The 14053-nt window shown below is 27.0% G+C and overlaps 1 protein-coding gene across 1 annotated transcript in view; it reads right to left on the bottom strand.

The window, feature by feature from the left end:
• Nucleotides 1–14053, bottom strand: part of LOC117180662 (muscarinic acetylcholine receptor DM1) — a 50479-nt gene that overhangs the window by 35634 nt on the left and 792 nt on the right. The gene's annotated exons all lie outside the window — the stretch shown is intronic.

Raw genomic sequence — 14053 nt, forward strand, 5'->3', positions numbered from 1 at the left:
GGGATAGTTTTTGGGTAACGTATTATATATTATCAAAGAGCAAAAAAAGAGCAAAAAAATATCGACTAATCGTGTTTTCTAAGTTTTATTATTTTTTCTGCTTTTTTCATATATATACATATGTTCCGCTGCATAGGTTCACGTGGAAGGGTAGTTTCGGGGGAAATTATAAAGAGAGAGAAATTTTCAAGTTTCATGTTATTAATTTTAAGTCCTAAATAATCATTTTTGCATTCTTCAAGGTGTTTTTGCAACTTGTAAAACGTTTTTGTTGACGAGGGGAGGGTATGTATGACTTAGGTAAATAAATATGTTATATAATATACTCAATGAACCAAATGTAAAAAAATTTCTTATCTTAAAAGATGGACTTAGATTATATATGTGATACAATGATATATTATATGAAAATTAATGAACTGAAAAAGAATTTTAACCTTTGGTTCACTGTTGCTAAAATTACTGTAACAGTTTAGGAGTATTTAGAAACGGTTTCTGCACAAAGCTTTAGTGATGCGCCTCTGAAAATTCCAACAGAAATTTTTAAGAGTGTTATTCCAATCCTTGATGTTAAGGAAGATGTCAAAGTCATATTTATGTTCAAAAAGATTGAAATCTGCATTTAATTTTAGATTACTTGATGTCTGTTCAAATTTTTAAATAATAATTGAAATGGGTTAAAATCTTCTAAATATGTTTTATGATTCGAATATCTCTTGAAACTGACAAAATTCTGCAAAATAAAACAAAATTTCTTGAAAATTTCAAAAATCCTTGTTTGAAAATTTTGTAAATGTTTTGGAAGATTTTTAAAAATATTTTATAAAATAACCTTAAAACAAATTTTGTAAAATATTATTCTTTAAAACTTTCCTAGATATCTTAAAAAAATTTATTCTCTTCAAACTTTTTAAAACCCTTTAAAAGCTTTTAACTTTGTTATAAATCTTAAAAATTAACAATTTTTTAAATTGATTGAAATCATTTAAAATTAAAACATTTTTTAAAATCTTTTTAGAACATCGGAAATCTTATCTAAGCTTTCAAATTCTTCTTAAATATTATCATTAAATTAATTTTTCAAGATAAGCCGTTACTTTTGATATATAATATGTATAAATTAAAAATAATTTTCAAAATTTCCTTAAAATTTCGAAATATCTTTTAGAAGGATTTAATATTTTATAGAACATTTTACTCCAGAAAAATTAAAAAGGTATGCTTTAACATCTCCGACATTCTTTTCAAAAATTTTGTAAAATTATTTTAAATATGTTGAAATATATTAGAATTGAAATAAACAAATTAATTTAAACATTCCCTAAAATCAAGAGAAACAATACAAAATTTTATTTCAAAATTTTGAAACATCTACATATATTTTGTTTGATATGTCCAGAAATATTTAAAAATTTGAAATCATTTTTGAACCTTTTCAAAACTTCTAAGACTTTGAAATATATTTTTAAATAATTCAAAGTTATATAATCATTTTTAAAATCCTGCAAGTATTAAAAATATCGTTTAAAAATCTTCCCCATTTTTTCGACCCATTTAAAAATCTTCAAAGCTTAAAATTAATGTTTTTGAATAAAACTGAGAATAAAATCGACATCATTAAAAATTTTTCTAGAAATGTTATTGTCGGCAGAGGCCATTTTTTTGTTACCAGTAGTCTACAACTTTGTTTTTCTCTTTTGTTAAAAAGTCTGAACAAATAAGCAAATCATAGTGGATATAAAGATGTGAAAAACATAATTATTTCTCAATATTAAAAAAACATTTGCAATGAAACTGTTGTCTTTCATCAGAAATGTTTCAAAAAATTCAGGACTAAATTATATTATCAAATAAAATTTTTTGGAAATTTTAATTTATTTCACTAAAATGATGGGTAACAAACTTGTTAATCATTCTCAATAAGTAGATCAATATATTCTCCTTTAATTCGGTAAAATTTTTGCCTTTATTATTGAAGAATAATTTACAATTGAAATTTCTTTTTTTTTTTAAATAATATTTTAGAATAAAAATTCCTTTTTCGGAAATTTCGATATAAAAATGGAATATAACAAACTGTAAACAGCCTATTGAAGCGCAAATAGATTAAACTGACTTGAATAACGTTTAAATTGAATGACACCAAAACTGACAATGAATATTGGATAATATCAAAGTTTGTTTCTATAAAAGCTATTCAAGTTAAATGACGAGTATATCTGATTGAAATTATCGAAGTTTCACAATGTGGAACAATGAAAATACAATAATTTCATGATTATGTATAGAATTTATTGTTATTATTAATTATTTTAATTTAATAATAATATTTTTAATATTTCCATATTCAGTATTTTCTTTTTAATTTCTGTAGTTATTTGAATAAACTGTTTGTAAAGAAAGCCATAATATAACAGGAAAGCATATGGTATTACTACAAGGTTCAGTAAAGCCGAATGCTCTAGGCTATTTGGAATGAACGCAAGTACGTGATTGCAATATTTTATTCATTAAATGTTGATATTTTCATTCAATTTGGGTATGCTATTCCGTAGATATTATTGCAAAGTGACTGCAACATAATGGTAAATGTAAAATAACATTGTCCAAATTGAAATATATTTCTCACGTAAAGTTATAGCTACACCTGTCTTTTTTTAAACGAATAAAATTTATTGCAAAAGAAAATATTATTATTTAATTATAAAATAATATTTTCGTTCTTTGATTTGTGAACAATATTCTAAAACATGTTATGATGAAATGAACAGTATTTCAGAAACTGAAAAGTCTATTGGGCAACATAGATTGTTAATAATTTATTAGTGAAAAACTAATTAAATTTAAACCGAACCATCTCTAAAATATCAAGGTATATTAGAAAAGAGATTTTTGGACCAATTTACCGATTTATAACACTCTAACATATTGGGGTATATTTAAGATACTATTTCTAGACTCATTTCCCCATAAATCTCACTTAAATATATTAGGGCATATTAAAAAGTTGACTTTGGACCCACTTTCTAGAACAATTCAGTTAGAAATTATTAGGGTACATTTGAAATTCGATTTCGGGACTGATTTTGTGTACCGATTCATCTGAATAATAAGGGTATAAAATTAAAATGCGTTTTTAGACATATTTTTCCTATTAATAACACTAAAACATTGGAGCAGATTTAAAATTTGCTCAAATTCATTTTTCCATCGACCTCACTCTGATATAATAGGGTATATTTGAAATATGATTTTCGACCTTATTCCCAGACAAATACGGTAAAAAAATATTGGGGTATATCATAAATGCGATTGTGGACCCATTTCCCAACAAGATTAGGTTATAAAACATTTGGATATTTTTACAATGTGATTTTTGGACCCATTTTCCGGACAGATCCAGTGAAAAATATTAAGTTATATTATAAATGCGATTATGGTTGCATTTCTTCAAACAATTTGTTTATGAAATGTTGGGGAATATATTCAGAGTGTGATTTTCGGACCCATTTCCCCACCGATCAAACACTTAAAGATTTGGGTATATTTAGAATGCGATGTTTGCACTTGCGTTCAGAGCTATCTCACTCTAACATATTGGGGTATATTTATATCGTTATTTCGACACATTTCCCAGAGAGATCCATTCAGAAAATATTGAGGTATATTATAGATGCGATTGTGGACACATTTCCCAAAACGATTCGGTTATAAAATATTTTGGGATATATTTAAAGTGTCATTTTCGGACCAATTTCCTCTATCGATCCCACTCTAAACTATTAAGGTATAATTAAAATACGATTTTTTGATCAATGCCCCTATTGATTTTGATCTTTCATATTGGGGTATATTAAAAATGTAATTTTTGAACCATTTTCTTGACAGATTCAGTAAGAAAATATTGGGGTATATTATAAATGCGATTGTGCACCCGTTTTCTAAAACGCTTTGGTTACGAAATATTGTGGGTTTATTTGAAGTATAATTATAGGATTCATTTCCCTCACGGATCCAAATCTCAAATATTGGGGTATATTTAAATTACTATTTTTGAACGCATGTCCCGTTCAATCTCACTCTAAAATATCGGGTTATATTAAAAATGTGATTTTCGACCCATTTACCTGATAGAACCAGCAAAAAAAATATTATTTTATATTATAAATGGCGATTGTAGATCAATTCCCAAAACGATTCGGCTATGAAATATTGGGATATTTTTACAATGCAATTTTTGGACCGATTTTCCGAACAGATCCAGTTAGAAGATATTGGGTTATATATAAAACACGACTTTTGGAACCATGTCCACATTGATATCACTCTGATATATTGAGGTATATTGAAATTTTGCTTTTCAATCCGTTTCTATGACAGATCAAGTGAGAAAATATTAAGGTATAATATAAATGTGATATTATACCCACTTCCCAAAACGATTCAGTTTTACAGTATTTTCGGTTTATTTAACCCTTGTATTACCACCCAGAAAAATTCACACCAACGACCACCTGGGGTAATTGGGTACCTGGGCATAACTTTGCAGCTAAAAATATATTTTAGCTGTAAATAATTGCACTTATTGCATGGATATTTAATTATTGATGGTTTATAAAGATATTTCGAGCTATATACAATAATAGTATTATATAATTCATCAATATATGAAAAAATCCCGTGTAGCGATGTTTGACACCACTAAACTCCGAAACTACTTAATCGATCTTGATGAGATTTTGTATACAGTGTGTAATTTGGTCTAACTTAAAAGATAGGATACTTTTTATCTCATTTACTTACCTCGATATTTTTCAATTGTGAATTAAATGTTTCTATTTGTATACTTCATAAGTTTTTAACAGATGCCGGTGTCAGTTAGTTTCCTGACCAACACTTCAACATTTTATCTAGGTTAGGTAAGCAGCCAATAGATGGCGCTAGTTTAGCATAATATAAATTTTACGTATTACAACTGAGGCACAGCAACGCGTGGCCAGGTCTGCTTGTATTATATATGAAGTGACAGTGTCTGCTATCCGCGAGAAAATGATGAAAGCTTTGAAGCTTAACAACTCAGCAAAAAAAAAAGCTAGAGCAATACAAAAATATCCATATGAAAGCTAAAAGTGTTCTACGAAAATTAACTTTAAGAGGTTTAATTTAAAAAATTGTTGTGCTTTGCAGACTGAAAAATGTGAAAACGTAAAGATTTTCAGCTACATTTAAGAACAGTCAAGATTAGAGCATTATTTCCTATACAAGGGGCAATGAGAAAAATTTGAAAAAAATCCTGACTTTTTGCTACACCGTTACTCGGCAAGGTGCTTGATCAAGTTTTTACTTATATTTTGTGAATTGTGAACGTATTTTGTGAACTTCATGTACATTTCATCTGCCAATATTGCAATTATCGATTTTTATATGCAAAATAATGAAGGACTTATTGAGAGGGGAACTTTTAAGGTAGCGCTCAATATTATACAACGATCGCAACTCGTGCGAAGGCAGCGCTCGCTTTGCTCGGGCAGCAAAGTTCTTACTCGCTGCAATCGCTGTGTCTCATCCCTTGTAATGCAACATACTATTGCATTTATTTTGAAAATATCTAGATGTGTTTTTTCAAACCATTTGTTATTTAGGGAATAATTAGTTTATGTATTACAATTGCAGAAATATAAAAGTAATGCAATAGCTTAACAAATTGTTTAAACGAAAACCAAAAAATTCACACTTAAATATTTTGTAGACGAATCTATAGGTTTTTGATTTTGCGATACGACTCTTAGTTTGAAAAAAATTAGTTAAATAAGTTTCAAATCCATATCTGCAGGTACACAGCTAATGTACGCTAAACAACAAATGCGCTAATTATTCAATAAATGATTTAAAAATATGTATATAGATATTTTCGATATGAATGCAATGGTGTTGTTTATTTTTTCATCCGAAAATTAGTTTGCTTATAACAAATTCAGATCTTTAAAAAATAATGTATTAATTTAATAAATTGTTTACACACAAAAATCACTCTAAAGTAATGACAATTAAGATCCATAATTTAAAAATTAATTTTATGGAGGAATTAATAATAATTAAAATGTAATATAACTATAATACTTGTAACAATTAAAAAAAAGTAATAATAATTCACAATTTTGAAGTCTTTTGTTCTGAAAAAATTATCCCATAGTAGGATTTTTATTGGTATTTTTTAAGAGATGATTTTATAAGTTAAATTTAAACGCTATTTCGTAAATCTAAGAGAAAACCTATTACAAGGTTATAATTGTTATACATAGTACAAGCTTTCTACTTTCAACAATTAATTTGACCTTTAGTTATTATTCAAAATTTCTAATTAATAAATAAAATAAATTTTTTAATTGCTTTTGATGTTTATAGAAAACAATACTCTAGTCACATTTCCGAAAATGTCATTGCTTTTGGTAGAAAAATTAAAGACGAAATCGCATTTATTCACGCATATAATTGAGAAATATCAAATTTCAACTTTCAAATAAAACTATTTTAATAATAAATAGTACAGATAATTGTGCAAAAATTTTTATATAAAGTTCATAACGTTGTTTATAATGCTCAGAAAGAGTTTTTTTATACCTCATATTTATTTCTTTTCATATCTCGATAATATTTGTCAATAAATTTCAATGATCTACTCTTGAAAGTGACACACAAAAGCACAGTGTCTTCACTTTTAGTACTGATGTGACTAAAATCTGGTTTTTCATTGGGATTTCATTCGAAACTCTAACGAGATCACTATGTGACTTTCTTTTCTCTCGAGCCTCATTTGTTAAAGGATTTAAAGAGATTAAGTGTCCTAGGGCTCTAGTAAAGTTTGGGTCATCAGAAAGCTCCCTACAGTGAATAATAAAAACTGCAGTGGATAATAATTAATTAAGAGCACAAATTAAATTAAATTTATTATTTTAAATATATTATTTTTCATTAATGATTATCGGCTGTCGGGAGGTTTCGCTTACTTTATGCAACTTTAGGGTATTTAGGGGCCGTTAAAAACTAATGACAAATAGTGCCATTGATACTGCTATTTGGTTAAAGACTTAAATACCTGATTAAAAATGATTAATTAATCGTTTTTGGTTGATAATCCAACTACTTGGTTAAAAGTCAAATCACTTTGTTAAAAATATTTTGTTAACCATTAATTTTATTGGTGAAGATTTAACTACAGCGAAACCTTTCAATTGCCCTCCCTTCTATAGCCCTTCCGAGAATCGACACCGTGCCGCATTTAGGTGTAACAGGGGGTGCGCAGAGTCTGCGGTTATCACTCAGGTAAGCATTCAGCCGTAAACAAACAAAAACCACCGTCAGCCTCGAAATCTGTGCTATAGTAGAGTTTCACTGTACTTTGATAAAAATTTTTAGTTTTTTTGGTGAACGTTAGTTCACTTTGTAGTAAATTCAACTATTCCATTATTGGTTAAAAATTTAAAGTTTTTGGTTGCAAATTTAACAGTTCGGCTGAAAAATTTTGTATTTTGTTTTAAGTTTGTTCTTTTTGTTAGAAAATTAATCGTATTGATTGCAAATTCAACTATGTATATGTAATTTGAAATATCTCTTTCAGAATACATTTTCTTGGTTGAAAATTGAACTCTTTTATTGGAAAATTAATTTTGTTTCTTAAAAATTGATTTTTTCAATTGAAAATTTAACTATTCCACTGTTCGTTAAAAACTGACAGTTTTTAGATGAAAATTCAACCAGTTCGGTCGAAATTTATAGGTTTTTTTTTTAATTCAGCTTGAAAATTCAACGATCCGGTTAAAAGTTCATCTTTGCAGTTTGAAAATTTAATTATTTTGTGAAAATTTTTTTTTGTTTTGCCGAAAATAAATTTTTTAAACTGCAAATTTTCTGATTTCACTTTTGCTTAGAAATTGATCATCTTTACTTTGAAATTAACTCATTTGGTTGAAAATAAACTTTAAAATTGAAGAAGTTTAAATGAGATTAAAATCAAATTTAAAAACATAATTAACGTCCAATAATCAAGTTAATTGGCAGAATTCCTGAAAGTAAGATCAAGAATCCAACTTAAAAATTTGGACAATCAGCATAAAATATTTCCATTGCAATTTGAAAAAATTCCTTTTCTATTTTAGGTTTGTTTACAATTGGTTTGCTTTTTGAACCTCACAACATTTTTGGGAGAGAGCACCATGGTGGTGTTGCTGTTCCTGTTGGCTTGAATTAAAAATTTTATTTGCCTTGATAAGGATGCTGCATGACTGCCGAAACTTTGTTGATTATATTTGGAAATTTTTGTTTGTGGTTCGATAATAAAAACAAAAAAAGACAAAAGAAATAAAAAATAAATTATTTATATATGGAAAAAGAAAAGTTAAAAAAAGAGAGAATAAAGAGGATTTGGTTGGTTGCCTTTTCATTTTTATTTTACCCTTTTTGTTTTTATCCAAAGGGAAAAGTTCTTTTTCTTTTCTTCTGTAGGGAAAAAAGGATTTTTTTACATTGCAATGGGAACATTTTATGCTGATAGTTCAACTTTGATCGTTGGATTCTTGATTTTATTTTCAGGAATTGTGCTAATTAAAATGAACTTTTTTATGGAAAATTTATATTCAGGCTGCAAATTACCATTTTTTTGCAAACTAGGATTTTCGCGTTATAAATTCAACAGCTTTCTTGAAAGTTTATCTTGTTGATTAAAAATGATCGCATTTTCGTAGAAAATTTAACTAGTATTTGGTTGAAAAGTAACTTTTTTATAGGAATTTTATATTTTCGGATGGAAAATTAAGTTTTTTATAAGGAATTTGCCTTTAAATTATAACATTAGTATCTTAGTACAAATTTTATTTATTTTTTGGTTTAAAATGCAATTAATTCGTTTAAAACTGAACTTCTTTGACAACAATTTTTTTAAAGTGAACTATTTCTTTAAAATTGAACTTTTATGTTGAAAATTTGTATGTGGTCAACTATTGGATTGTAAATGCAACTGTTTGGTGTAACATTTATTTGTTTGTTAAAAATGCAACAATTTTAATTTTGTATTTTTATGTTAATATTCGATTGTGTTCTAAAACATTAGACTTTTTGCCTTGAAAACTTAATTCTTTTGTTGAAAATTTAACTCATTTGGTAGAAAATGAGTATTTTGTGTTACAAAACTCAACTATTTTGTTGTAAATATAATATATATTCCGACTTGAAATCTTAACCGGTTCATGTTGAATTCTGAATGGTACCTAAACATTAATTTTGTCTGAAAAAATTTATTCAGGATATTTCGGTGACTGACTTCAGGAGGATTCAAGTGATTTCAGATAGATTAAGGTGATTTTAACGGACTTCAGGTGACTTTAAGTGAATTCATATGAATTCAAATAACTTCAGATATTTCAGAAGATTCCAAGTGACTTCAGAAGATTTGATTTGACTTTAGAAGAATTCAAGTGATTTCAGGAGAATTCAAGTGACTTCAAATAAATTCAGATGATTTCAAGAAAGTTAATTTCAATTGATTTCATATGAATTCAAACTACTTTAGACATTTTAGATGATTTCAAGTGACTTCAGAAGAATTCAAGTGATTTCAGGAGAATCAAAGTGACTTCAAGTAAATTCACATAAATTCAGATGACTTCAGATATTTCAGAAGATTTTAATGACTTCTGAAGATTCCATTGACTAAAAGATGATGCAAGTGACTTCAGATGGATTCAGGTGATTTCAAGTGATGACTATCGACTTTAGGTAAATGAATTTGAATTCAAACGATTTCAGACATTGCAGAAGATTTCACTAACTACAAGAGGATTCAAGTGACTTCAGATGGATTTAGGTGATTTCAAGTGACTACTATCGGCTTTAAGTAAATTCATATGAATTTAAATGACTTCAGATATTTTAGAAGATTTTAAGTAACTTCAAAAGAATTCGCTGACTACACGAGGATTCAAGTGACTTCATATGGATTCAGGTGATTTAAATTGACTTCAAGTAAATTCATATGAATTCAAATGACTTCCGACATTTTTCAAGATTTCGATGACTTTAGAAGATTTCACTGACTACAAGAGGATTCAAGTGGCTTCAGATGGATTCATGTGATTTCATAGGACTTGAGGTAACTTTAGGTAAATTCATATGAATTCAAGTGATTTCACACATTTCAGAAGATTCGAAGTAACTTCAAAAGAATTCAAGTGATTTCAAGAGAATTAATGTGACTTTAAACGAATTTGGGTGATTTCAATTAACCTCAAGTGACTTCAAGTAAATTTATATGAATTCAAATGACTTCAGACATTTTAGAAGATTTTGATTACTTCAGAAGATTTCACTAAATACAAGAGAATTCAAGTGACTGCAAATTAATTCAGGTGATTTAAATTGACTTCAAGTGACTTCGAGTAAATTCATATGCATTCAAATGACTTCAGATATTTTCGAAGTTTTTAGATGACTTCAGGTGACTTCAAAATATTTAATTACAATTGTACACCCTATTTTACAAGTTTTTGAATCCTCGTTATTTCCTTATTTTTCGTGAAAATCTCCCTATTTTTCTAACTTTGGGAGTTAGCATTTTTTGCTGTGAAGTCTGTTAAAAATGTTTGTATTTTGTCTGTTTTATTTTAGGCTTCCATCAAATAAAATCCAAGAAAAAATATAGATTTAAAAGTGCGTTTAGGTGATCGTACTTGTGACGTCACCATGGGGGGTTCAGGCCTCATGAGACGATCTGTGACGAAAATCAGCGCCCTTATGTAACTCTATAGCTTTTTTCATTTGGTTTCTCCAAAATGGAACCTTTTGGGGTCGTCCCCAAAAATTACTTAGCTAATTTTTAGAGAGGGGGGGGGGTAATACAAAACTATGATTGATAAAAGTTGGGGGGGGGGCTCCATTGGAAGGAACGTTATGAACTTAAATAACGTTTAGTACGTTTGTTGATGATAAATTTTAAAAAGTTTGCGACTTTTGCGAAAGATATCCCTGCAACGGTACTGTATAATAAAAAAATAAATAAGCTTGAAAATCACATTCATTATTCAGACTTGATATTCTTTTCTATAATCCCCCTTTTCCCTTTTTTTAAAACATCTCTTTTTCCCAGTATTCAAAATTCTTTTTAAAATTTTTTCCTTTAAATTTTCATTCTGATTGAAAATTCGATTTGTTTGGAATTTTAATTATTTTGTTCAAAATGTAAGTATTTTGTTCAAAACTCAACTTTTTTTCTCAGAAATTCAAAAATTAGGTTGAAAGTCAAAACTACTTGGTTTAACATTTATCTTTTGGATTGAATATTCACCTCTTTACTTTAAAAATTTAACGATGTCGTTGAAAATTTGTCCCTTTATGGTTAAAAATTAAATTTTTTAAACTGAATAAGTATCTATTTGAAGAAAAATTGATCTTTTTTACTTTTAAATCTATGTGTTCTGTTATAAATTTTTATTTTTTGGTATTAATTTTTCTTCGTCTCAGAAAAAAATATTTCTAAGGGATAAAAACAACTGAAAATCCGCCAACCAAAAATTTGTTTGTGAACTTTAACGTCAACCAATCAATTATTTTCATTCAAATAAATTAAATTCTATTTTCCTTTGAATTTTGAATAGGTGCAGGGTATTTTAACTATTAGGGGATGCTAACTCTATGTTTTATTGAGAAAAAAGTAATATCTCCTGGATGATTATCTTTTTTAAAGTCTCCATGAACGTCTAAACAAAGTTTAAATAAACAATTAAGCATCTTGCGGAATTCATAACATTACTGGATGACGCATTATTAATTCGCAGTTAGTTGGCTTCAATTATGTGTCTGTTTATAGCTGACATTTGGAAAATTCTTTTTAGGGGTGACATTTAGGGGTTAATCTCACCCTCTTGACCTAGCAGGTGATAGATAAGAACCGTATGCAACATAAATTTGTTTTGTGCATCAATTTAAGTATTTATTACAAATAATAATAAGCATTTAATGAAATTTAAAAGTGGAAATTGTGTTTTAAAATAATTTAGTAAATGGAATAAAGGGGTAGTTTACTTACTAAAATTTTTTTTCATAAAAATTCCGAAATACGCCAACATCAAGTTCCTCTTAAATTTATAACAGTATAGTTTTATCGCAGATTTAACAAAACTGTTAATTTTTATGATGAAAAATTTGGAAAAAATAGTTTTCGCTGATGTAAAAATTCACAAAATATATAAATTTTAATCTTCTTTGGTGGAAATATTATTAATTACACTTTTTGTTAAGAATTCACATTTTTGTTACAAAATTCCATAACCTGGTTGAAAGTTAACCTAGTTTATTGGAAATCAACTTCTTGTGAATATTCATTCTTTTAGTGGAAGATTTATATTTAGATTGGAAAATTGATTGCGTTTTTTTAGAATGGAAATATACCTGATAGTTTTAGTTGAAAATTGACATTTTTATTTTATTTTTTATTTAAGATCAACAGTTTTGTATTAAAAGCAAATAGCCATTTAATAAAAAATGAACTTTTTGTTAAAATTCAATTGTTTTGTGGAAGAAACATATTTCTTTGTTAGAAATTTCTATCTTCATAGATACATCTTCTTCTGAAAAAATGCAACTTTTGGTTGAAAATGCATCTTTTTTATTGAAAATCCAACTATTATGGTCGAAAATTAAAGTATTTTTTGTCGGTTCAAAAATTCAACTGTTTTCTGGAAAATGTGTGTATTTTGTTGAAATTCAGCTTTTTTGGTAAAAAATCAATCTTCCTTTTTAAAAATTAATTTCTCAGGCTGTAGATTCAACTATTTTCTTAATTAATTGCGGTGCGTAGAAACTGGTCCGAAATTTCCTTTTTTAGTTGAAAGTTAATTTTATAAACTGAAAATGTAACTATATAAATTTAGGGTTGAAACTGAATATTTTTGTTTAGTTAAAAGTTCGACTATTTGGTTCAAAATTCAACTATTATGGTAGAAAATTAAAATATTTGGTAAATATGAACTATTTCTTAAATAATTTACTACTTGTTAGGAAATTACATTTTAATTGAAAATTTATAATTTTAAGTGGAGAATTCAACTGTTAAGTGGGAAATCAATTTAGTTTAAATTCGTTGTTTTTAAGTAAAAACTTCATCTTCTGACATGGAAATTCACGATTTTGGTTGAGGATTCAAAGATTTGGCGAAAAATTTGTGTTTTTTTAAAATTAAATTCAAAGGTTAAATATTCGTTCTTTTTGCTGAGAGTTAATTTTAAAACTGAAAATGTAACTTTTCCACATCTGAAAAAATATCTTTCTTTAGTCGAAAACTATTTCTTTAGAAATTAAAATAAGGCTAATCTTTTTGACTTGAAAAATTAATTTTGTTTTTAGTTAAAAATTAAAATATTTCAGTATTAAATCAAATTATTTGGCAACAAATTAAACTAGGTATTTGAAAAATTAACTACTTTGTAGAAATTTAACTTTTTTCATTAAAATTCTCCGTGTCAGATAGAAAATTTAACTGTTTTCTGGAAAATACATGTATTTTGTTTAAACTTATTGTTTGCTGGTTCACCTTAACTGTCCAAAAATTTAACTTTTTTGTCGAGGACTAATAGTTTTATCTAAAAATGTTACTTTTATATTTTTGGTTGAAAAATTAACTGTTTTGTAATAAATTATTTATTTTTGTAAAAAATGACTTTTTAAATTAAAAATGTAACTATTTTCTTTTTGGTTGAAATCTGATCTTTCTTAGTTGAAAATTCGTTTTTTTTTGTTAAAAATTAATTTTTCAAACTGAAAATGTACCTATTATATTTAAAGATGAAAACTTATCTTCCTTACTTAAAAATGCAACTTTTTTGTTAAAAGTTGAACTCTGTATTTGAAAAATTAACTTTTTTGTAAATAATTACTTTCTAAACTGTAAATGTAACTATTCTATTTTTGTTTAAAAACTTATATCTTTAATTGAAAATTCGTCCTGGTGGATGGAAATAATTATGATACTACAGTTGTCAACGAGAGAAGATGGAAGGGTTGGGGG

The sequence above is a fragment of the Belonocnema kinseyi genome, chromosome 9, assembly GCF_010883055.1.
Source record: "Belonocnema kinseyi isolate 2016_QV_RU_SX_M_011 chromosome 9, B_treatae_v1, whole genome shotgun sequence".
Classification (NCBI taxonomy): Eukaryota; Metazoa; Arthropoda; class Insecta; order Hymenoptera; family Cynipidae; genus Belonocnema; species Belonocnema kinseyi.